Below are 25,497 nucleotides of genomic sequence, written 5' to 3'. Positions count from 1 at the left end.
AGGTTATTTATTTAATGATAGCTGATGATTCTCCCTGCAACACCAGGTAAGGCCACTTATAAATTTTAATGATTTAAAGAACATGGCCTTTAAAACAGTTTTTCCAACCCCAGTGTAATAAGTTCTCCCCCAGACAGAGTGTCCTAAGGGAATGGGTCACAACTGCAGTGTGACAGAAATATCTTCAACTCCAGTCCACTGCCCTGTCCTTTCCCAGGTAGGACTTCGGTATCTTATCAACACCGCCTCAGCTGATAAAGCCTTCCTGTACTTCTCTTTGGTGCCATTCTCCTCTTTGCTTCAACGGGATTGCTGTGGGTTTTGACATGAAATGCAAACTAGCCGTCACCAAGGTCAATGTTGTTGACTCCATACGTCACTGCTGGTGTTGGCCATTAACAACACAGCTCCCAGGTTTTTGTTGTCAGTGTCACTGCCCCGTGGGGACATCGCCCTGTTCTCTGACCTTGGCCACCACTACTCCTATTGTGCCCCTGTGCCACTTAGACCAAAGGTTGCCCTTCCTCAAGACACTGGACTCCCTCTAACCGAAGCCATCATGATAGCCTGATTTTGTTGGGATGCAACACTTGGCTGCCATTTGCTGGAAAGATCTGTCTCTAGTGTCTGTTGTGTAAGTGCGCTTCCTTCGATGTGGCAGAACACAGTCTGCACGGCCTTCTGACCATGCTTGGGAGAGATGTCTCTCCTCACCAGTATTCACAACTTCCTTATAAGGCTCCAAAAGGAATACACCAGCTATTTCCATTTTCTTCTTAAAATTAATTAATTTATTTATTTATTTATTTATTTTTGGCTGTGTTGGGGCCTCGTTGCTGCATGCGGGCTTTCTCCAGCTGCAGTGAGCGGGGGCCACTCCTCACTGCGGCAGGCAGGCTTCTTATTGCGGTGGCCTCTCCGGTTGTGGAGCACAGGCTCTAGGCACACGGGCTCTGGAGTGCAGGCTCAGCAGTTGTGGCACACGGGCCCAGCTGCTCTGCAGCATGTGGGATCCTCCCGGACCAGGGCTCAAACTCGTGTCCGCTGCATTGGCAGGTGGATTCCCAACCACTGAGCCACCAGGGAAGTCCTATTTCCATTTTCTTGTGGCCTCCTGGCTTCTTCCACCCACAGCTGGGTCAGAACTCATCTACCATCAACCACCATCAACCAGCCAGGGGTACATTCAAGAGACTCCTCCCCAACAATTTCAAGCCACAGCCTTCTACGTTGGAGTGAACTCTTTGCCCGCCTAGGCTTACTCTTCAGAGGTCAAGGTCACCTTTTATTTTTTTTTCCTAGAGATGTCAACCTGCTTTCCTAGGATCCAGCAGTTAATTCTTTTTGGTTTTGTTTTTTTTTTGTTGTTTGTTTGTTTGTTTGTTTTGTGGTACGCGGGCCTCTCACTGTTGCGGCCTCTCCCATTGCGCAGCACAGGCTCCAGACGCGCAGGCTCAGCGGCCATGGCTCATGGGCCCAGCCACTCCGCGGCATGTGGGATCCTCCTGGACCGGGGCACGAACCCGTGTCCCCAGCATCGGCAGGCGGACTCTCAACCACTGCGCCACCAGGGAAGCCCCCAGCAGTTAATTCTTAAAGTTCTTTTCATTTCTTCCAGCAGTCCTCGCAGGTTCTCATGCAAAGCAGAGACTTGAAATCCCACCTGGGTATGCCAACACATGCTCCTTCCCTTACATACAACTGTGGTCCCAGGAGATTCTGCCACATCGATTGTGATGTGTCAGACAAACACTATGCTCGGCAGCCCAATCCTAGGCTGCTCTGAAAGGGTCCACTTCCCAACATGGGTCACGTGCTGTCTCTTAGTGTTTATTCTCAACTCGTTAACAACCAAAGCCAGCCCAACCTACATTAAGGTATTTGAACTAAACTGAGAAGCCTCTCCCCCTAAATTTGCCCTGGGCTAGACTTCTTAGGAAAAGAGCATCTTAAGGAGGCAGACATCAGCCAGTGTTCACTGAGCATCTCTGTGAACAAAATTCCAGGATGGATACAAAGGGGCTTCTAAGATGGACAGACAAGGCCTCTTCGTGGAGGAAGCTCCCAGTTAGTTGCCACAGTCCCAGTTTACACATATTGTCCCCGTGTAATCAGTATTTGCACCCCCTTTCACTCTTAAAAATGTCACAGTTTGGGGCTTCCCTGGTGGCGCAGTGGTTGAGAATCTGCCTGCCAATGCAGGGGACACGGGTTCGAGCCCTGGTCTGGGAGGATCCCACATGCCGCGGAGCAACTAGGCCCGTGAGCCACAACTACTGAGCCTGCGCGTCTGGAGCCTGTGCTCCGCAACAAGAGAGGACACAACAGTGAGAGGCCCGCACACCGCGATGAAGAGTGGCCCCGCTTACCACAACTAGAGAAAGCCCTCGCACAGAAACGAAGACCCAACACAGCAAAAATTCATTAATTAATAAACTCCTACCCCCAACATCTTCTTAAAAAAAAAAAATGTCACAGTTTACTTTGTGATGACCTAGAGGGGTGGGAATGGGAGGGTGGGAGGGAGGCTCAAGAGGGAGGGGATATGGGGATATATGTATACATATAGCTGATTCACTCTGTTGTACAGCAGAAACTAACACACCATTGTAAAGCAATTATACTCCAATAAAGATGTAAAAAAAAAAGAAAAAGCTTCCAAAACAAATGTCACAGTTTAGAGGCTAAAGTTATAGTCATCTTAGAGATAGGCATATTCATATGAAGAGGACTTAAGAAATCCAGGGTGGAACGCACTATCAAGTGTTAGGTAAAGTGCTGTCATAGTTTCTCAGAGGGGAAACTGAGGCTCCAGGTGTTTAAATGGCTTCACAGGATGATGAGGCCTTTGGGCATTGCTGGAACCAGTATCTAAGGCTCCTTTCTTTACCAGCCCCATCACACACCTCTCCCAGGAGGGGAAAATGAAGCTTTCAGAGAGGGAAACAGATGCCTGGGGGTCAACACAGAACACCCCAAGAAAGTCTGCTTTCATTGCTCATAAATGCAAAGAAAAGGTTCAAAAAAATTTTAAGGGGGCACTAGAGAGAGTTATGAATTTTAGACCTGTGAAAACTACTTGGCACTTAACACACATCACAGATTCTGAATGCTGAGTGGAAGAGTTTAGGGTCTGTGTGTGTGCATTGCGTGAGGGGAGGGGGCAGGAATGTGTCTAGCTGACTGCATTTTAGAGGCCCAAGTAAATCATTTAGGGGTTTTGTCTGGGCCCCTGGCCCTGTGCTGGTCCTAAGTGTCCTGCTGCTCACTCCCCAGGTTTGCCAAGCTCCTCCTACAGGCCACGTTCCTGATTCTCCTTGTTGCGGAGGAAAAGGTGAAGGCTCTCATCACCAACGTCTTCTGCCTTTGTCTGAAGTAAGGAGCTAATCGGGGGACATCTGGCTTGGGTGTCCACGTTCAGTTTAATTATTTACCCTTCGTGTGGTTAACCCCGCCACTCGCACCCCAAGATGTCCCGAAGCACCCTACTGATTGAGGGGTTTTCTTCTGTTGAGGTCATTGCATCCTGGGAGCCTTGCAAGCGAGGGCAAGCAGTGGGGCAAGCAGGACAGAGGCACACTCTGAAACCCCAAGGCTTTCCCGGGGCTTGACAGAGGGGGCAGATAGGGAGTTCCCTCAGGCTGGGAGGACTGATAAAGACAGGCCAGCAACACCCCAGTCACGGACATCTTTCTGCATTCTGTCAAAGAATGATTTTCAAAACGTCGAAAACATGGTGCAACATGGATGACCCCTGAGGACATTATGCTAAGTGAAATAAGCCAGTCATAAAAGGACAAACACCGTATGATTCCATTTAGGTGATGTATCTTAACTAGTCAAATTCACAGATCTAGAAAATAGAATGGTGGTTGCCAGGGGCTGCAGAGAGAGAACACAGAGGAGTCACAGTTTAATGGGTACAAAGTTTCAGTTCTGCAAGATGATAAGGTTCCGGAAATCTGTCTTACAACAATGTAGGTTTATTTTTCTTTCTTTTTTTACTTTTTGGTCACACCACGTGGCACATGGGATCTTAGTTCCCCAAGCAGGTATCGAACCTGTGCCCCCTGCAGTGAAAGTGCAGAGTCTTAACCGCTGGACCACCAGGGAAGTCTCACAGTGTAGATATTCTTAATGCTATTGAACTGTATACTTAAAAATGCTTAAATTTTATGATGTGTGGGTTTTTTTTGTTTGTTTTTTTTTTTACTATACACACAAACACACACAACATCAAAAACATGATTCTGCAGGGATGGCACAGGGAGTGTTTTGTGGGGGATGAAACTGTTCTGTATCCTGATTGTGGCAGTGGTTGCACTCTTTAAATGGGTTAAAATTCATAGGATTATGTATGAAAAAAGTCCATTTTGCTATACGGTGATTTTTTAATTAAAATTTTTAAAACATGGCTTTTGTACAAATGTAGAATGAACATGTAACAAAAATGTATTTCATTAATTAATGAGAGAACCAACAGGATGGTTCAAAAAAGTACAGGAGATACTGAAATATTTATAATAACTGAAAGGAAGAATATTGAAAGGATTGCTAAATTACGTTATATAAAATAAAACCTTAGCCGTTTGACTAAAATATTTTTATTTGCATCACTATATAACAGTCCTGTACTGCTATTAGTTTTCTACGCCTTCCTTATAAAGTTGTAAAATACCCTAATCAATAGTAAACAGCAAGTTAGACAAAGGTCTACTCGCCTAGAAAACCAGATAATCTGCCCAGGGCAGGCCTGTCAGGGGTCCTCAGCTCCCGGGGCCTCAGACCGCATATCGGTCTGTGGCCTGTTAGGAACCGGGCCGCGCAGCAGGAGGTGAGCGGCGGGCCAGTGAGTGAAGCTTCATCTGCCGTTCCCCATCGCTCCCCATCGCCCCCATTACCGCCTGAACCATTCCCCCACCCCACCCCCGGTCCATGGAAAAACTGTTTTCCACGAAACCGGCCCTTGGTGCCAAAAAGATTGGGGACTACTGTGCTGGATGACTCCCAAGCCCGGAATGACTCCAGGGCTTTTTGGAACTCCTTTGGTCCCATCTGCTACTCTTGGACAATTTTTCCTAACTGTCGAGATGAAGGGAAGCAGGGGGATATCAGGCCCAAAGCTGGGCCAGGGAGGAAAGAGTAAGTGGTGCTATCAAAGAAGTGAGGGCCCAGAGATGCCCTGCCGCCCCAGCTGGTCCTCATCTTAGTAGAATATCAGTTTTCAGGAATATGGGCATTTAGAGAAAGGACGGTAGGAAAGAAAACCAGGAAGGGGTTGCTGGTTCCAAGAACCGCCAGATCATCCTTGGGCCCGCCAGGCTCATTCTGGCCCGGGGCTCTAGACCCGTGACAGAGCGGCACCGGCACGGGCCTGGCCTCTCTCCTTCCAGGCCTCAACAGGCACCATCTTATCTCCTTGACTTCAGGTGGATCCCTCTGCCTTTCTTCCCCAGGCACTGGAAGTGGGGCTCTTATGGGGGTTCCTTAACCCTAGCTGCTCAGAGGGGAACCCCAAAGCCCAGAACAGATCTGGGAGGAGGTCCAGCCTCCTCTGTACACCTCCAGCTGAATGGGGGTTGGGGGGCTCTTGCCAGCCAGCCCCAGGCTGACATCTGAGTGCAGGTGGACCCCTGGGCTCTGGAGACCATGGCTCCTGGGCGGCTGCAGGGCCTTCCTTTGCGGGGAAAGGAAGAAGCCAAGCTGCTTTGCGGGAAGGGGAATGTGGAAAATGTGTGCGGCAGAGGTGAGCTGGAACCTGTAAACAAAAGGCCCTGAGAAACCTGGGGCGTGGGGACAGGAACAGCCTAGGCCAGGGTCCCTCCAAGACCAGCCAGATGTACTTTTACAGCTCTGGTCACACTGGGGCAGCCAGCACTGGAAGTAGCTGAATTCTTCACCTCCTGGGCAACTGTGAAGAGAGGGTGATCAGTTCCCCTTGACGCTGGTGCCAGCCAGCCTCTCTCCCAGGACTTAATAATTCAGGCCTCTCAACCTAGTGGGCCCCAGGCCCGCACCCAGGCTGCGAGCTGAGGACATGGTGTCTGTTTCCCTGGCTGCCTCTTGCACAAGATCCCGAAGGCTGCTTCCCCCAACTCTGAGCTTATGGGGGGCGGGTAGGTCTCAGGCCAACACTGTCACTGATAAGACCCTCCTGATAAGACCCACCCACCAGCCCGAGTTGTCCTGACTGACCTTCAGCCTTTGTCTCAGCTGCTGCCCTGCTGGCCCCTGGGGGCTGTCCCAGAGCTCTGGTTACTGGTCTCAGGCAGCCACTCAACCCCTCCCCTGGGAGGCTGGAATCACACCCCACTGGACACAGTTCAGAGAAGTGATGTTCTCATTACCCTCCCACCTCCCTGCCCATCTCCTCAGCTTCCCCACCCCCCTTACTCCCCTGCGCCAGCCTCAATCCCAGCCCCTCCATTACCAGACCCGAACTCACTGCTGTGCAGGGGGACCTGCATGGCAGACGGCAGGACTCTGGCCCTCCCCTCACTTGAGACCCCAGACTCTGTTCTGCAACTGTCGAGAAAGACCACAGACCACTGATGTGAGGGTGAGGGGTGATGGTTCTGTGGCCTGAGCCTGTGGGCCAGTAGGGAGGGACCCTGTGGACATCAATCCCTCCGCAGAGGGGAGAGGCAGGGGTGGGTTCCTGGCATTCCTGTCAGATGCCTGAGGCAGGAAAAGTGGCCACTGAAAGAGCTTCCACCCCAGACACAGGCTGGGGCAGAGGGTCCATTACTGACCCGGGTTCTGGGCCTCCCACCATGCACTAAGGACAAGCAGGGGTCTGAACAGAGCAGAGCCGGAGGATTCCTGGGGGTGGAACTTTTCACAGGGAGCTGAAATGGGGCTGTTGCTATAGCAGCAACAAAAACAACCAGCTCACGTGGACCCGGTAAGAAGCCTTCTGCCTCGGGCTGTGTAGTCACCAGCAGAGGTCCTGGCAGGGGCAGTTCAGGGCTTGCAGAGAAATCAGGAAAGGCCTAGAAGACAGCCAGGAGGAATGTGGGAATGCAGAGGAGACGGGGGTCCAGAGCAGACCCCAGAGAGCCTCGTCTCTCTCTCAGACAGCAGGAGCCATCTCAGTGGGGCTGAAAGTAGAAACTCTTTGGTGAGGGACAGCAGAGCACTGCTTTGCTGACTTCGGCATCCAGACAGAACCTGCTGGCTGAGAGGCAGGGAAAACACCTCTTGCACAACCTTAGTTCATGGCTGAAGTTTTGGAACGCCACAGCAGGCCACTGATTCTTAATAAGATCACTTTGATCTGAGGCTGCTCCACAGTTGATCTTATCACTAAGCCTCCTTTGCACTGAGCAGCGGGGTGCCAGGCCTGGGCTGGTCCTTCACATCCTCACCATAGCCTTGTGACCTGGGAATTAGCACCCTGAGACAACGGCAACGGAGACTCCAAGGTCAAGTTACAATTCCCAAAATATCTGTGCCCATCTTGTGTTTCTGCCAAGCATGTTTTGGACCCAAATGTAGGTTGTCACATTTCCATTCCATTCATATGAAAGGTCCAGAAAAGGCAAATCTATAGAGACAGAAAGTAGATTGGTGTTTGCGTAGGGCTGGGGGAGGACTGAAAGGATGGGGACCTAAAAGGTCCAGGATTTCTTTTTTGGATGAAAATGGTCTAAAATTGACTGTGAAGATGGTTGCACAACTCTGTGACTATAATAAAAGCCATGAACTGTATAGTTTAGATGGGTGAGTTGTACGGTATGTGAATGATACCTCCATAAGCTGTCAGAAAAATATAATTTTGGCATATTTTGACTCACAAGATGATCTTTCATTTGGCAAATGGGGTCTGCATCCAGCCTCAGGTCAGCGGTCCCTCTGACCAGCACCCCTCCTCAAATGCATTTCAAAAGCTCCCGGTACAAAGGGCTGTTGTCACTCACCCTCTCCCTTCCTCCCTGTATTCATGGCTGTCACACGAGCCTCAGCTGTAGCAGGGCCCCACTGAGCTCCATCTGAGGCTGCCGCTGTGTTTACTCAGGTGGAGGTTACGAAGGCCCGACTGGCATCCGACCTGCCTGCGCTGCCTGTGAGCCTGGAAGGGGAGTGAGCTGTTTGGGCCGTCAAGAACATGACAGGAAGAGAGGAGCAGAGGCTCCAGATGGAAGGAGGACAAAACTGCGGAAGACTCCCTTGCACCCCACCCCAGACTCGACACCCAGAGCTGTGGGCTTGCGCTAGGCTGGTGGTAAAATACGGCCTTCGTTTCCAAAGAAAAGTCAACAGAGGATCTCTCAACGCTGCACATGCTCCCATCTCAGGGTTGGTGCCAAGGCCTTTGCATGGTCTCCCTAGAGGATAGTGTGCCTTAAGATATTGATTCCCTTCACTGGCGGGGGCCTGGGATGGCCGCAGCTCCTGGGCAGGTGACTTCAGGTTGTCAACAATCTGGGCCAGGGCTCCAAATTTCCTCCAGTTCACGAGAACGAGCCGGGTTGTACCAAGAGGTAAAGATGGTTGGGTGAAACGGTTGCCTAGATGGGGGATTCTCAAAGGCTGGTCCCAGGACCAGGCAGCATCAGCATCACCTGGGAACTTGTTAGGAATGCAAATTCTCAGGCCATCCCAGACCTATTGAATTGGAAACTCCAGGAATGGGGCCTGGCAATCTGTGTTTTAACAAGCCGTCCAGGGGAGTCTGATGTGCATTAAAGTTTGAGAACCATGGTATAGATTCCAAGGTCCATGAGGCAGAGGCTGTGCCTTATTCTGGTGTGTATCTTCAGCTCCTAGCCAAGTCTGCTGGTATATAGTAAACAATCATGGACAGTTTATTGAATGAATGGTTTAGCTCCACTTGTCACTAACTGCTTCTCTCCAACCAGGTGCCAACCAGGACATTTGCATGCTGATAAAAAGAGAAGGGTGTGGGTATATCTGATAATTTGCTCCAGCTTCTTGTTGGCTCAGTTTGGTCTCTGAATTATTAAGCAGGATTCTCAGCCCATTTCACGTTTTCTTTTTACAGATAAGGCCTTGGCTCTTTGACAATTTTTTTTTTCTAATCTCAAGAAACAAAAACACTTTCCATTTGATTTCAGAACCAAGCTCTCCCGCTACATTATCCTGACTCTGAAAGAAAAGGAGGATGCAGCTGGAAGGATGTTTTTACCTTTTCAAGTTAAAATGTACCCATATTATTATACATCTGGTCCCAGGAGAACCAAGAAATAGAGGCCAAGCATTTCTTAGAAATCCTGGAGTGGGCAGGTTACATACAAGGAACAGATCTGCTTCCCCTTAGTGCTCAGTTGGTGGCCAGAGGCCGGGTGGGGTTCCATGCCTTCCCTCATTTGATTCTGAATTACCAGCCGACTTTCCAATTCTCTGGTCCTGCTACCTCCCTCTACTGCTCCAAAGCCCAGATTTCTCTGGTTGCAGACCTCCTGAAACCACCCATTTTGTTACCCAACCCAGTTCCCTTTCTCCTAAACCACATGTATTTCAGCTGGAAAGATGCTGGCCTCAGACAGGTCGGGCACAGTGCCAGGACGCTGAGATGCTGTCTATTTCCAGAGCTGTGGCTACCTGCCATTGGCCCTACCCTTACGAGGTTGCCACACTCAACTGACATACACTGACCACTGTCTGGGGCCATCTAACCTCCACCAGACATCCAGCACCTTCTCTTCTTTGTAGACAGGACCCCTGCAGCAGTGTGTAACAGAGCAACCAAGTTGAGAAACTAACTTGCCCTTGTTTTCTGTCGGCCAAAGGCTCATAATGAAAAAATAAAGCATCCCCCTTCCTCCTAATGGATAACCAGGGCTGAAGTCCTGGGCCTTGAGTTCCCCTTGCCCAGGGAGGTGAGCCTTTGTTCTTATCAAGTAGTTAAAGAGCTGGTGGGAGGACTTGGCAGGTAGCTGGGGAGGGGAACAGCCCAGAGTGCAGGAAAGGAAGAGGGGCCTGAGTCATCCACCCTCAAAGGTCTCCTGACTCATAGAGATCAGCACCCCAGGAGTGGTGGTGCCTTGAAGATGAGAGAGAGTGGCACTGGGGGTGGTGGCCTGAGACTAAGAGGAGGAGCCATATCCTTGAAGAGATGGTGACAGCTGTGGTAAGAGGGCACTAGGAGAAGCCACCAATGCTGGACTGAAGACAGGGACTCTTCCCAAGCCTGTGCAAGCCTACAGTTCCTCTGCATGCCCACAGGCTGTGGGGACTTGAGGGCAGTGGGATGGAGTAGGAGAAGAAGGAGGGAACCCCAACAAAGAAGAGAGTCCGTCTTTCCTACCAAGCCTAGTGGGCAGGGGCCGGGTGAGATATATTTGTCTTTCCTCACACTTTGGGGATCTTGAAGAGTATTTCATCTCTCCAACAGATAGAAAGCTCCTTGAGACAGGGGGCTGGTCTTGTACTTTTATATTCCCACCCCAGCACTTAACAGTGACAGGCACACCTATGATCCAGCAATCCCACTCCTGGGCATATACCCAGACAAAACTATAATTCAAATAGTTACATGCACCCCTATGTTCACAACAGCACTATTTACAATTGCCAAGACATGGAAACAACATAAATGTCCATCGACTGATGAATAGATAAAGATGTGGTGTGTGTATGTATATATACACACAGACACACAGACACACACACACACACACACACACACACACACACACACACACACACACAGTGGAATATTACTCAGCCACCAAAAAGAATGAAATAATGCCATTTGCAGCAACATGGATGGACCTAGAGATTATCATACTAAGTGAAGTAAGACAGAAAGAGAAAGACAAATACCATATGATATCACTTATATGTGGAATGTAAAATACTACATGAAAAGAATCTAAAAATAAAAAAAGAGTGGATATATGAATAACAGATACTTTGCTGTACACCTGAAGCTAACACAACATTGGAAATCAGCTATACTCCAATAAAAATTAAAAGAAAACTATGACACAAATGAACAAATCTACAAAACAGAAACAGACTCACAGACATAGAGAACAGACTTGTGGTTGCCAAGTGGGAGGGGTATAGGGGAGGGGAGGATTGGGAGTCTGGGATTAGCAGAGGCAAAGTATTATATATAGAATGGACAAGCAACAAGGTCCTACTGTATAGCACAGGGAACTATATTCAGTATCCTGTGACAAACCATAATGGAAAAAAATATGAAAAAGAATATATATGTATAACTGAGTCACTTTGCTGTACAGAAGAAATTAATACAACATTGTAAATCAACTATACTTCTGTAAAATTAAAGAAACAAAACAAAACAGTGACAGGCACAAGGTAGGTGATGAGTCAGCTGGGAGTATGATCATTTCTATGTGCTAATTTTCTTCCTCCACCTCCTCCCTCTCCTCTCCATCTTCCTCATCCCCCTTCCCTCTTCCTTCTTCTTTTTCCTATTCCTCTTCTTCCTCCTCTTCTTCTACTTCTCTTTAAAGCAACTTGTTCAGGTGTAATTTTACACATTGGAATGCACCCTTTTTAGTGTACCATTCTATTCCTTTTTATAGACCCATCAGGATCAAGTTATAGAACATTTCCATCATCCCTAAACGTTCCCTTGTGCCCCTTCACAGTCAGTGCCTTCCCAAACATGCAGTATCGCTGTTTCTGTGACTGTTTGCTGGAAAACATTCGTGTATTTGGTGTACTTTGGTTTCAGACCTGTTTCTAGCAGAGCCAACAGCCTGGTAGGAGGTTGGTGTGAACTTTGAAGGATCCCAAACGAACCACAAGAACCTGAGGATTGCTAATGGTCAAATCAGCTTCTCTGGGTTCCCACTGGAAGGAAAAGAAAGGAACCATTCCAGGCAAACCCTACAGAATTACTGTGTGGATGTCTTCAAAATGAGAATTCTAACTGAAGGAAGGATGCCTTCTCTGTTTTGTGACCCACATCAGGCCCCCAGGTTAGGCAGGAGCTCCGCATAGTTGGGACGGGGACCCTGAGCCTCAGAACAACTTCCCCTCCGTGGCCGTGCCCAGCCCGGCTGCTGAGACGCTCTCAGACCTGACTCTACTCCACCTGCCACCAAGAGCCCTGTCTCAGATTCAAATTTTCTCTCTATGTTCAGGACCTACCTCTGATTATTGTCTTTTCCTCCTGATAATGTGCCCCTCAGCCAGGGCCAGAGGGGTCTCTGCCACTCCAGGAGAATCATACCTGGCCAAGTGGGTGAATCCTGCCGGGAAGCCAGTGCCCAAGATAGTGGCTCTGCCTTCAAGGGGCTCTGAAGTGGCTGCTGTGCAGCCACATCCAGCCTTTATCTTGATTCTTTCATTCATTATTACACGAGCAACCCTTGTCATTGCAGACAAATCAGAAATGTGGAAAAACAAAAAGAAAACAACCAAACTCCCACCAATTGGCAAAGGATGTGAACAGACATTTCTCCAAAGAAGATGCATAAATGACCAATAAGTATGTGAAAAGATGTTCAACATCATTAGTCATTCAGGAAATGCAATACAAAGCCACAGTGAGATACCACTTCACACCCATTAGGATGGTTATTAACAAAAAAAACCCCAGAAATTAATGTGTTGGTGAGGATGTGGAGAAACTGGGAAATCTCATATATTGCTGGTAGAAATGTAAAATGGTACAACCGCTATGGAAAATAGTTTTGGCAGTTACTCAAAAAATTAAATATAGGAGCTTCCCTGGTGGCACAGTGGTTGAGAGTCTGCCTGCCGATGCAGGGGACACGGGTTCATGCCCTGGTCCGCGGAGCGGCTGGGCCCGTGAGCCATGGCCGCTGAGCCTGCGCGTCCGGAGCCTGTGCTCTGCAACGGGAGAGGCCCGTGTACCGCAAAAAATAAAAAAAAAAAATTAAAAAAAATTAAAAAAAATAAAATGGTGAAGTTTTAAAGTGAATACTGAAGTTGATGGTATGTGAATTATATCTCAAACAAAAGCAATCATAAGCTTTCGTTTGACATATAATAAGCAATCATAAGCACTGAATATTTAGATAGATATTTTTCCAGGTCTATATCACATATATATGTACTTTTTGCAGAGAGACTATATAATATTTACATTATTTGTTAACCTGCTTTTGTCACATAACATTTTTGGAATATCTGTATGTCAATAAATTGTCTACTTTTATGACCACATATATGTTGTCATATGGTTACAACAATCTCTTATTGTTAGATATTTAGGCTGTTTCCAGTTTTTTACAATTTATTGACAGAATCCTTGAATACACATCGTGATTTATATTTTTAGTTATTCTCTTAAGATAAATTTCTAGAGGGAGGACCACTGGATATTTAAGATGTTGAGAAAATAAACCTGCCACCCAGAATTTTGTGCGATTTACATGCCCACCCAGAAAGCCCCCAAATCTTCAACACTAGGCACTTTTATTCATTTTCATCATTGCTTATCTGTACGTGGGAAAGTGGTACCACATTCCTATTGGATTTCTAACCACTTTTGCTGCCTGCTCTTTCCTTTTGCACCAAGACAATTTGCTGCTAATTGTCACATCTCATTTTCTAGAGCCCTAACCCTCCTAAGCCATCTTCTCTGTGGTGGGATATCTGTATTTATCAAATATCTATTTATTGATTGAATACCTTTTTATTGGATATGTATTTGCTTTATTTTCTTATTTATTGAATATTTTGATATTCACTTTAATATTAAATGTGTCTTTTGTTGTGTCCTAGTTTACTCTTCACAACACCCTGGGTGGTAAGTGTACACCTCCTTCACAGATGACTGAATCTCAGAGATCACTGACCCTACAAGTGGCAGAGCCAAGATTCAAACCCACCATTGTCTCATTCATCCACAAGTGTCCACGACTCAGGACATGGGATCATGCCCATCCTTCCCTGAACTTCTTTGAAATCCCTCTTCCTCAGGTCTAGGGTGCACTATGTACATGTCACATGCTGTTCCCGAGATTTCATGCATAAGCTTGCTGCTCCTTTTTGGCCAGAATTCAATTCCCAGCAACAATTCGCTTGATGTCCCTACATCTGAGAGAGCAGGAGACTCACCCTCAGATGCCCAGGCCCTGAAGCGAGGCCTTATACCCCAAGTCCCTCTGGATGATCATCATTGGAAATCAGCTTCAGCAAAGTATGAAGCTCAGAGCTAAAGGCCCCACAGAAACCGAGCCCCAGGATACCCAGAAAAACAAGAAAGCTTTTGTAAGAGTGAGGTTTCATCTAAATTGTGCCAAAAATGTTGACTCTTCTGGTGCAGTGGGCAGTTTTCCAGAGCAACTCAATTCAAGACCAATGTGTATCTAATAAGAACTTGGCTCCTAAAACACAGAGTTCCTGTAAGTGAAACGAGAGCCGCTGTAGTCTGCAAAGCTCTGCAGAGCAGAGGACTGAGCAGGTAGATGAGGAATCCAGCTCAGCGTGAGGAGCGAACCATGTGCCTGGTCCATTTGATCCTCCGACAACATGCTAAGCCAACCACAGTAGGTCATTTTAGTCCCACTTTACAGATTAAGAAATCGAGGCTCCCAAGTTAAAAGTGACTTGGGATGTCAGGTAGAGCCTGGACAATGCACATCTTCAGTCCCTAGGCCTCATGCCTTTCTGGGACACCAGGAACTGAAGGACACTATTTAACTACAGATTGCTAATCCCTTGCCCTGTTCCTGGGCCTTGGCTACAGTCCCTGGGCTGTTCTCTTCATTGATTAACTTCTGGGCACTGGGGCCTTTGGGTTTGGAACCCTACTCTAGCCTCCTCTTAGTATATTTCACTTTCTTCTGATTATCTACTGCTGCATAACAAACCACCCCAACTTCGCAACATAAAACAACCTTTTATTATGCTTCTGGATTCTGTGGGTTAGGATTGTGGATTTGGTTAGAGCACTGTTAGGGTGTCTTTTCTCCGTAATACCTGGGGCCTTAGCTAGGAAGACTCGAACAGTTAGGGGTGACTCCAAGGGCTGAAATCATCTGGAACTGCAGAGTCCAATAGTAGTCCCATGTGACCACTTAAATGTACATTTAAATTAATTAAAGTCCAATAAAATTTAAAATTCAGTTACTCAGTGGCATGAGCCACATTTTAAGGCTCAAAAGCTACATGTGGCTAGTGGCTACCATATTGGACAGCATAGATATAGAACATTTCCATCATCATAGAAAGTTCTATTGGAAATCCTGCTCTGGAGGCACCTTCCCTCACATGCTTGGCGCCTGGATTGGGATCTTTGAGTAGAGCATCTACCTACATGAGGCTTAGGCTTCCCACAGTATGGCTGCTGGTCTCCAAGAAGGTGCACCCTGAGGGACAGCATCTGCAGACCAAGTATTCTAAGAGCCCAAAGCAGAAGCTGCAAAGCTTCCTTCAACATAGCCTTGGAAGTCACATGCACCCCTTCTGTCACATTCTATTGGTCACATGAGAGTAGGGTTGCCAGATAAAATACGAATATTGCATGGGACATACTTATAAAAAAAAATTCACTGTTTATCTGAAATTCAGATTTAATGGGCATCCTGCACTTTGATGTGCTAAACCTGGCAACCTTACATGGGAGTCATTAAGGCCAGCCAAGTTCAAGGGGAGGAGAGTTAGACCCACTTTTTGATGAGGGAGTGGCAAGGTCACGTTGCAGAGAGCATGTGGGTTGGGAGATATTGTCATGGCCTTCAGAAATGCATTCTGCCACATGCTTCCAGGTGGGTCCTCATAGAGTTCAGTTCAGAGACTTTCATGGCTCTCCATCACCTAAAAGATGACATTCAAGTTTTGTGGGCTGGGTGGCTAGAATTGGGAGAAAGGATCCTCTTTTATCTATTTTCCCTTTTACTCTGAGCTTTGAGGCCAGCTATCTTCAGATGGTAGCTCTAAGCCCTATTGACAATAGGCATTCGTCTCTGCTGACACCATGACCAAAGTTATAAATAATAACAGATACTCCATAGCACCACTGTAGATGATGTTTTTGCTAAAATGAGGCCACCTGAGGTGACAATGTACTGTGGACACACTGAGTAATCAGGGAACTTTGTTAGGGACAAACGGCTTTCCATCTGGAGCTCCCAAAGGTCCAGCTCAGCAGGAGAGAGTCTCCTGTCCTCAATTCCCTAGAGCCAACATAATGACACACTTGGGCACGTTCTGGACATCCTCAGAATAAAGACAAGGCTGGAGCCTAATTTGTGTCCACCAGCTGTGCTTATTCCTTACACAACAGTTGGTGCTATCAGGTCCTATAGAAATACAAGTGTCCCGTGGAGGCCTGCAAGGGTGAGGCTGGGACTTTCCAGGAGAGGAAGGGCACTCCCAGTGTGAAGCCCTAGTCAGTCTGAACAATGTATTATTCTCTCTCTCTCTCTCACCCTAAGTGTCCTGATGTCCTGGGAGTCTGACAGGGAGCCCCATGTGGAGAACAGTTAGGAGCTAGGAAGTCAGGACCTTCCCAAATCAAAAGTGACTTTTATCTCATGAATCAATTCACGGAGACTCATCATGTATTCTGTGCTTCTTTGCCTTTCACTTGGACATGTGTAGGACCAAGAGGGGAACAGCAAGTTCATCATAAAATGGTAAGTGAAGACAGGATTCTAAACTAAATTATATATAATACAGTCTCAATTCTGTGTAATATCTATATATGTACCCATACATATATATATATATATATATATACATCTATTGATTTTTATTTTCTTCTATGTATCCTATAGTCTCTCCAGTAAGCAATCAGCGTATATTACTTTTATAATAAGAAACACATAGACACTATTTTTAAACAAGAAAAAAGAGGAACCGACTATAGACAGAATTCCAATTTTAAAAGAACACCAACAAAAGAACTATGAGTGGCAGTCATAGCTGACTGCTTACTCAGCTGCCATTTCCTCTTCTTTCCTATTAACAAAAACCCCTTTTGGTTCAGGGTAGGTATGCCCAATTGAAGAAGATTAATTATAATTTGTCCAAAGCTCTTCCTCTTTGTCAGCAATTGGCCTAAGGGTGGGTACAAAACCCAGTTCTGGCCAATAGAACATAAGTGGAAGTCTGCTGGTGGCTGTTAAAGAACATTTTACTCTTTGTTTAAAAATAAGAGAGAGAGAGAATCACAAGAGGAAAAATAACCCTATGTCCTCCTCCTGAACCTTCCTGTTAGGATGCTATCATATGAAGGCAATACTTGGTGCTACAGCAGCTATCTTTTTTTTTTTTTTTTTTTTTTTTGTGGTACGCAGGCCTCTCACTGTTGTGGCCTCTCCCGTTGCGGAGCACAGGCTCCAGACACGCAGGCTCCGCGGCCATGGCATGGCATGTGGGATCTTCCCGGACCGGGGCACGAACCCCTGTCTCCTGCATCGGCAGGCGTACTCTCAACCACTACGCCACCAGGGAAGCCCTACAGCAGCTATCTTGTGACCTAGAGGGGAGACACTGATGACATGCTGAGAAGGCAGAAAGAAAAGATGAGAAGACTCCAGGTCTTCAATGACGTCACTGAGCCACCAAATTCACCCTTAAACTACCTACTACCAGACTTGTTATATAAAATAATTTGTTTTATCAAAGCTATTTTAGTTGATATTCTGTTATCTGCTGCTAACTAAATCCTAAATAATATTCACTATCAGGAGATAAGGTTAGAAACCAGGAGTTGAGGATATATTCAGATGGTTAAAGCTACTAGAAGAGCTAGGGTAAAGCCATGTTGAGTGGGGCAGGTCAGAGATGATATTCAAAATATTTGATAACTGGTCCATTATGGACACAAAACGAAAGAACACTGGCCCAGTCAGAATGGATGCCAGCCATAAATAATGATATGCCCATGCCAACATGTCCCAGCTGAATCTCAGCCCTAGCACAGTTACAAAAGGCAAATCAGGAGACTCAATCAAATCTATGTTTAGTGTTGAATTTGCTTAGACCGGACTCTGCCCACAATGTGCCTCTTTTGAAAGTCCTAGCTCTACCTTCTGAAGCTATGCCTTCTATCAGCTTAAACTGAATCAGTGGCTGGTTCAAGTCCAAAGACAGTGCCCGGAGTTGTCAGCTTATACATTGAAGTGCTATTAATGTGGCTGCGCTGGTGGTGGTTTTGAACTGTTCGTTGTTTTTTTTTTAATTGAAAAAGTAATACATGATCTTGGTATAAAAATACAAACTCTTAATAATAATAAAAAGTGTGTTTCCCTTCCATCCTGCCACCCCCAGAGATACATTAACATTTTTTGCATACATTTGTATAAATTACACAAACACATATCTGTACTTATATATCTATGTCCATATATTTTTATTTTTAATTTTTTAATTTTTATTTTTTTGCGGTACGTGGGCCTCTCACTGTTGTGGCCTCTCCCGTTGTGGAGCACAGGCTCCGGAGGTGCAGGCTCAGCAGCCATGGCTCACGGGCCCAGCCGCTCCATGGCACGCGGGATCTTCCCGGACCGGGGCACAAACCCGCGTCCCCTGCATCGGCAGGTGGACTCCCAACCACTGCGCCACCAGGGAAGCCCTATGTCCATACATTTTTTTAACAGACATGCATTTGGACTTTGTTATTCCCACTATCTCTTAGAGCTTGTTCCATATCTGCATATAAATCTACTTCCTTTTTACAACTGTGTAGCATTCCGTTGTATGGATGCTTTGTAACTTATTTAATGAATGCTCAATTGATTAACATTTAGGGTGTTTGCTATTACAAACAATGCTGCAATCCACACTGTATCAGAGTGTTTTAGGATGAAAGTAACCGAATACAGAACTAAAAGTAGTTTAAACCATAAGGATTTATTATTTTACATAGCAAGAGATCTAGAGCTAGGTGGTCCCAGGGTGGGTTAATTCAGAGGCCCAACAATGCCATTAAGGGACCAGATGCCTTCCGTATTCCTCTTGCCATCCTCAGAGTGTGGCATTTTGTGCCCTGGGTTTGGAAGTAAGAGGCCTGCCACGGGTCCAGACATCATATCATCTTCCAACTCTGTTCAAAGAGAAGTCAATTTCTCCTTATACATCTCATTTTCTCCAGGAGGAAAACTTGTCCCAAAAGCCCTTCTGCAGACTCCTCCTCACACGTCATTGACTGGAACATGCCCATCCAGAAACAATCATTGGCAAAGGGGAATAGAATGACTATTACTGGCTCATATCAATCGAGATTCATCCCTCAGTGCTGGGGAAGGACATACCTTCCCTGGTACTTGAACCAACTCAAGGTCCTATTGGGAAACTAAAAGGCTGAAATGTTTACTGGGTAGCAAACCAGAGGGTTCTCCACTAACACTCTGGTATATACATCTATGTGTATATATGCAAGTATATTCACAGGTCAAAGTCCTTGCAATAGACTTGTTGGGTCAAAAAAGTTTGCTGAAAATGTGGATAGACATCAGTGGATAAGTAGATAAACAAAATGTGGTATATACAGAAAATGGAATATTATTCAGCCTTGAAAGGGACTGAAATTCCAACACACGATATGACACAGACAGACCTTAAAGACATTATGCTAAGTGAAATAAGCCAGATACAAAAAGACAAATATTGTACAATTCCACTTACATGAGGCACCTAGACTAGTCAAATTTATAGAGACAGAAATGAGAATGGTGATTACCAGGAGCAGGGGGGAGGGGGAACAGGAAGTTGTTGTTAAAATTTCAGTTTTGGAAGATTAAAAGAATGCTGGAGTTGGACAGTGGTGATGGTTGCACAACAATGTGAATGGACTTGATAGCATTGAACTGTACACTTAAAAATGGTTAAAATGGTAAGTTACGTATACTTTATCACAATTAAAAAAAAATGTCGATAGACAGATACTGCCAAATTGTCCTCAAAGAGGCGTTAGCATTTAAATCCCCCACCCCTAGTACATAGGGCAGTGCTTGGGTTACCCATAACGTGTTGAACCCAGTGCTAGGTCAAGGGTTCCCAAGTGGTGGCACAGAGGGTCTTGGTGGATATAAAGACCAGCGGTACTTTTATAGGATCAGTAGCAGAAAGGTCCAGTTTTAGAAATAAAAGAAGAATCCCCAGGAGGGGAGGGCTAAATAGTCATTTCCTCATCTTCCTGGAGTTTCAGCCACCTCTGGACTTCCTTTCCTGAATCACTTCAACCCCATCATCATGGCACCAAGACTCTGCTGCTCCTCTTTAGTCATCTAAGTGAGGACAATGATCTAGGGCCCTGCTTCCCCTAAAGAAAAATTATCCAAAAATTGGAAATTCAGCAGAATGATTACTGTATGACCTTTCAAAACCACATGACTCTTGTGTAACAACCTGCCTGTGAGTCATCGGATTTTCTAAGGGATGTTTGACCCACAACTTACAACTGATTAGGCCAGGCTCTGTGAAGTTACGCTTAATGTGTAAAAGAGTGATATGTTTTGCAAATGACTTTTTCCCCTGTAAAGATGTAAATGATGTCTGTCTGGTAGAAAAGATAGGCCCAAAGGTGACAGTTTGATTGCCCTATAAGGACATTAACCTGTTTCATATCTAACTCAGCCATCTTATTTTAGCATTCTTCTTTTCACTGGCTGTATATACTTCAGTTTATTCTCCTTTGAACTAGCTTTGTCATCATGCTGGTTCCCTCCTTCGTGAGCTAGATAAATATTTGACAAGGGCTCACTGTATGCTTGTATGAGAGCTATGTTTTTAACTTCTTGAAAATTATACTTTGACATTCTTAGCCCAGCTGTATCAGGCTTTCATAATGATTTTGCTAAACATGAAAGAAAGAGAATAAACAGAAGAAACTTAAGAAGTATCAAAACAGTCTGGCTTCTGATCTTATCACAGTTAAGATTTTATCTACTTCACACCTTGCCTTGTCCCCAAAGATAATAAGTAGTTGCTGCAGAAGACCCCAGTGACCCACCTGCGTTTCCTTCCTACCTCCTCACCATCCACACAGACGGGATCATGTGACCAGCTGCCAACTCCAGGCTCTCTGGTACTTCCAATGTTAGACCATGAGAGTGTCAAAGTCTACCACTCAGGTTGGGATTCTGCTTTGAGATCTGGGGCTCGACTCTTCCTCAGACGGTGAGCAGGACTGTAAAAACTGGTCCTGGCTGTGTCCTCCCTCCTCTGGACTCTGGCTGGGATGCTCCCAGGGCCCAACAGTAAAACCACATCCTCACTATGCCTGACTCAGATGTGGGCTGGGAAGTCCTCCACCTCAGGGAGTGGCCCTGTCCTTAACTTTTGCACCTCAATGGTTCAATCTGTGCCTTCCTAGAGTTTTCCCTCTCGTGGCCACCTCATTCTAGTTTCCTATTCCCACTGAATGCCTATGTCATGCAGTGCGGCTGTCCCCTTCTCTGGGTCCTACACCTGGAACCCAGCTCCCTGTTGATTTTGCAGAGCCATCACTTGCCCAAGGCAGCTGTGTGTGGCACACCTTTATAAAGGCTGGAGAGGGGGCCACTTTGTAGCACTGCCAGCCACTGTGTTCACATCTGCTATTTGAACCATTGAGTATTCCTACCCTTTCGAGTGTTTCACTGGCTTCCCTTTCTCAGGTCTCACTCTGTGCTATCTGGACATTAAGTCCTCCATTTCCCTTTCTCTAAACCTCTCCGCCTTCCCTCCCTTCTCTTCCCTGCCCCTCAGCCCCTGCTCCAGGTCTGCCTCTAGGAATTCAAAATTCTTCCCGCCTCACTGGGGAAGACATAGCCCCGTGCATCTGGCCTGGATCTGAGTGAGCGCCCACCTTCAACACCGAGACCAGCCAGGGACTCACCCAGGCTGAGAACCATTTCCCCTCAGACAAAATAAGACATTTCTCTAGAACGGGAAGGTGGCAGCAGTTGGTTCTTGCTCTAAAAAGCAAAATTTTCATCTCCCACCACACAAATAAATAGCAAAATGGAAGAAGGGAAGGGGAAATTTTTTCTGTCACGTGGCTCTCAGGGAAATTACTCTTTACCATATTTATTATATATTCTCCCTCTCAGAGCCCAAAAAAGAGCTGAGTTAAGAATTGCCTTTAGGGGACTTCCCTAGTGGTCCAGTGGTTAAGACTCCACACTCCCAATGCAGGGGGCCCGGGTTCAATCCATGGTCAGGGAACTAGATCCCGCATGCTGCAACTAAGACCCAGCACAGCCAAATAAATATTTTTAAAACAATAAATTAAAGGAAAAAAAAAAGAATTGCCTTTAGGGAAGAACCTAGTTGTCCTCAAGGCCGAGGAAATCCTCAGGGCATAGGTCATTTGTGTCCTACCCCAGGCACATGGTCTAAGGGCTCTTAGCTGAACCAGAAAATGACAGGGCCCTCAGGAGAAGCTCTGAGCAGCTGCTGAAGTGGTCAGTATCCAAACAGCAGCGTGAAACCTGCTGAGACAGCAGTATATCCTGTGCTGGGTATGAACTCATCATCTCCATCCTTTAGCCAGCAAAGAAATCAAGGAACATTTGAGCAGCCTATTGCAATTTCTTAAAATAAAACTAATTTTGAGTTTCATCAAGGATTCATTTGCAATACAGGCACACTTCGTTTTATCGTGTGTTTCTTTATTGCACTTCGCAGATAGTGCGTTTTTTACAAATTGAAGGTTTGCGGCAACTCTGCATCAGGCAAGCCTGTCTGTGCCATTTTTCCAACAGCATTGGCTCACTTCGGGTCTCTATGTCACATTTTGGTAATTCTCTCAATCTTTCAAACTTTTTCATTATTATGATGTTTGTTATGGTGATCCATGATCAGTCACCTCTGATGTTACTACTACAACTCCCTGAAGGCTCAGATGATAGTCCACATTTATTAGTAAAAAGAATTTCTAAATTAAGGTATGTACTTTTTTTTTTATAAATTTATTTATTTATTTATTTTGGGATGTGTTGGGTCTTCGTTTCTGTGTGGGGGCTTTCTCTAGTTGCGGCGAGCGAGGGCTACTCTTCATCGCGGTGCGCGGGCCTCTTACTGTCGCGGCCTCTCTTGTTGCGGAGCACAGGCTCCAGACGCGCAGGCTCAGTAGTTGTGGCTCACGGGCCTAGTTGCTCCGTGGCATGTAGGATCTTCCCAGACCAGGGCTCGAACCCGTGTCCCCTGCATTGACAGGCAGATTCTCAACCACTGCGCCACCAGGAAAGCCCAGGGTATGTACTTTTTAAAGACATAATGCTACTGCATGGTTAACAGACCACAGTATAGCTTAAACATAATTTTTTTATGCACTGGGAAACACAAAAAAATTCATGTGACTCACTTTATTGTGGTGGTTTATAGCCCAACCTGCAATATCTCTGAGATATGCCTGTATTACATATATGTTCTTTAGTTCTTACATTGTCTCAACTTTCACAAAGATACTTAATTCCCTTTGCTTGAAGAGACTGGCCTAAGAAAGCTCAGCGTTAACCTTTATGCTGACTTTGACTATGGGAGGATACCAGACTGTATTAGTTTACTTGGGCTGCCATAACAGAATACCATAGGCTGGGTGGCTTAAACAAACAGAATTTTTCTCACAGTTCTGGAGGCTGGGAAGCTCAAGATCAAGGTGTTGGCAAGGTAGCATTCATTCTGAGCTCCTTCTCTTGGCCTGTCGGCAGCCACCACCTCACTATGCGCTCTCTTGCTTTTGTGCACACAGGGAAAGAGAGCTCACTGGTGCCTCTTACAAGAGCACTAATCCCATGATGAGGGCCCCACCCTCATGACCTCATCTAACCCTAATCACCTCCCAAAGGCCCCATCTCCAAATACCATTACACTGGGGGTTAGGGCTTTAACCTATGAATTTAGTGGGGGGCACAATTCAGTCTATAGCAGGGTCTCAGCCTTTGAGGCAGTCTCTTCAATTCCCAATCACATGATGTGAAATGACAACCAAGACCATGGGTTGCATTTTAAACTCCATGACTAGAAATAGGAAAACATCTCAAAAATTATTACCCTAGTTTCTAAAGTTTTTTATAGACCTCTTCAGGTACTTCATTAGAACAGTAGGTAGTAGGGACTTTCCTGGTGGAACAGTGGTTAAGACGCCACGCTCCCAACACAGGACCTGGGGTTCAATCCCTGGTCAGGGAAATAGATCCCACATGCATGCCACAACTGAGAGTTTGCATGCCACAACTAAGGAGCCCGCCTGCCACAACTAAGAAGCCTGGGAGCCACAAGTAAAGGAGCCCTTGAGCCACAACTAAGACCCAGCACAACCAAATAAATAAATAAATTTTTTAAAAAGAACAGTAGGTAGTAGTATTCCTTTGAATTTCAAAAGTGTCTGCCAAATGGCCTTCTTCTGAGAAAAAGAAACTCATGCTAGCTACAGGAAGATGAGAGTAAGTTCCTCTCTGTGGTGATCTAAAAATATCATAGATTGCTACATGTTAAAATGCATTAAAAATGCAAAATCACTTTCTTTCTACCCTATTATATCTCCATGTATAGACTGTGATCCATAAGAATGCTCTGTCACTAGAAAAGCATAAAAGTCAAATTTCAGCATGGCATTTTTATGATCACTACCAGGAAAATATGTAATGGTAAGATAATGGGTGATTCTTTATCCTTTGGTCTTTTTTTCTTTTGTGTGTGGTTACAATGTTGATTATACAAGCATTTATAGAACAAGAGTAAATAATGATAGCTAACAATGATTGAATTATTAACACGTGCCAGCAACTTGCCAAGTGTTTACATTCTCTATCTCTTCTAATCCTCACAAAACCTCATGAGGTAGATAGTATTATTATCTATGAAACCACACACAAAAAATTAAATGTTAAGTATTCATAATTGCCTCCTTGCTGTTCGCCTTCCAAGTAGGTAGATTACTTGGAGGACTCTCTCTTTTCCTTGATGAGGTGCTGTTGGGGATAGGAAATGGAGAAGCCAAGAGAGAGGGCTAAATTGGAATAAAGGGATGGAGACTCTGAGGGACTGTAGGGAGCTGGAGATTAAGGGGGGAAGGAGAGGGGAAGGAGAAAGTAAGGACAGGGATGAGGGGCTAGGAGAAGCCTGGGAGGGGCTGGTCAGTGGGAGAGATGGCTATAGCGATAGAAGAGGAAAGTGTCAGGTCACTACAGAGGGGAGGAGAATTCGGGGGAAAGAATAGGATATTTGGAGAGGATTTTTCAAAGTTCTGGTACATGAAATACAACCTATTCCTTTTTCCATAGCTCCAGGAAAACCTCAGTACAAAATCTGCGAGGTTTCTTCTAATCTAAGATACCACTGACTATAAGATGCAATCAATGGCAAGATACATCATTTATGTGCAAGCAAGGAAGGAAGGAAAGCTATCAATTACAAGTTCCCATGGGTTGAAAATATGTCCTACTTTCAAAGAAACACAGTAGATTATTCTTTAATCCCTTTGTAGTCAGATTTATGGGGTTTTTTCCCCGTCTTTTTCTAATGTGTCATTATTTGGTGAGGCCAGATCTGAGCTGCCCGGGAAGGCTTGGTTATATTTTAGTTAGACCCATTTCTCAGATGAGAAAACTGAGCCTCAGAGAAGCTAAATTACATAACCCTGGGTTC

General features: G+C 45.7%; 1 protein-coding gene across 7 annotated transcripts in view; it reads right to left on the bottom strand.

Annotated features, from left to right (window-relative positions):
• The window catches only part of B3GNT2 (UDP-GlcNAc:betaGal beta-1,3-N-acetylglucosaminyltransferase 2), a 398,515-nt gene that overhangs the window by 270,091 nt on the left and 102,927 nt on the right, over window positions 1-25,497 (bottom strand). The window contains exon 1 of one of the 7 annotated variants that reach the window (XR_004352779.1): window positions 20,876-22,747. The exons of 5 other annotated variants lie outside the window; for them this stretch is intronic. The gene's annotated coding sequence lies outside the window, so the exon portion shown is untranslated. Of the gene's footprint in view, window positions 1-20,875; window positions 22,748-25,497 lie in introns of those variants that run through there. One more of the 7 variants, XR_004352784.1, reaches the window with a different exon arrangement.

Source organism: Phocoena sinus, chromosome 13, assembly GCF_008692025.1.
Source record: "Phocoena sinus isolate mPhoSin1 chromosome 13, mPhoSin1.pri, whole genome shotgun sequence".
NCBI classification, from domain to species: Eukaryota; Metazoa; Chordata; class Mammalia; order Artiodactyla; family Phocoenidae; genus Phocoena; species Phocoena sinus.
The sequence above is the reverse complement of the archived record's forward strand: the minus strand, read 5'-3'. Positions and strand labels throughout refer to the sequence as shown.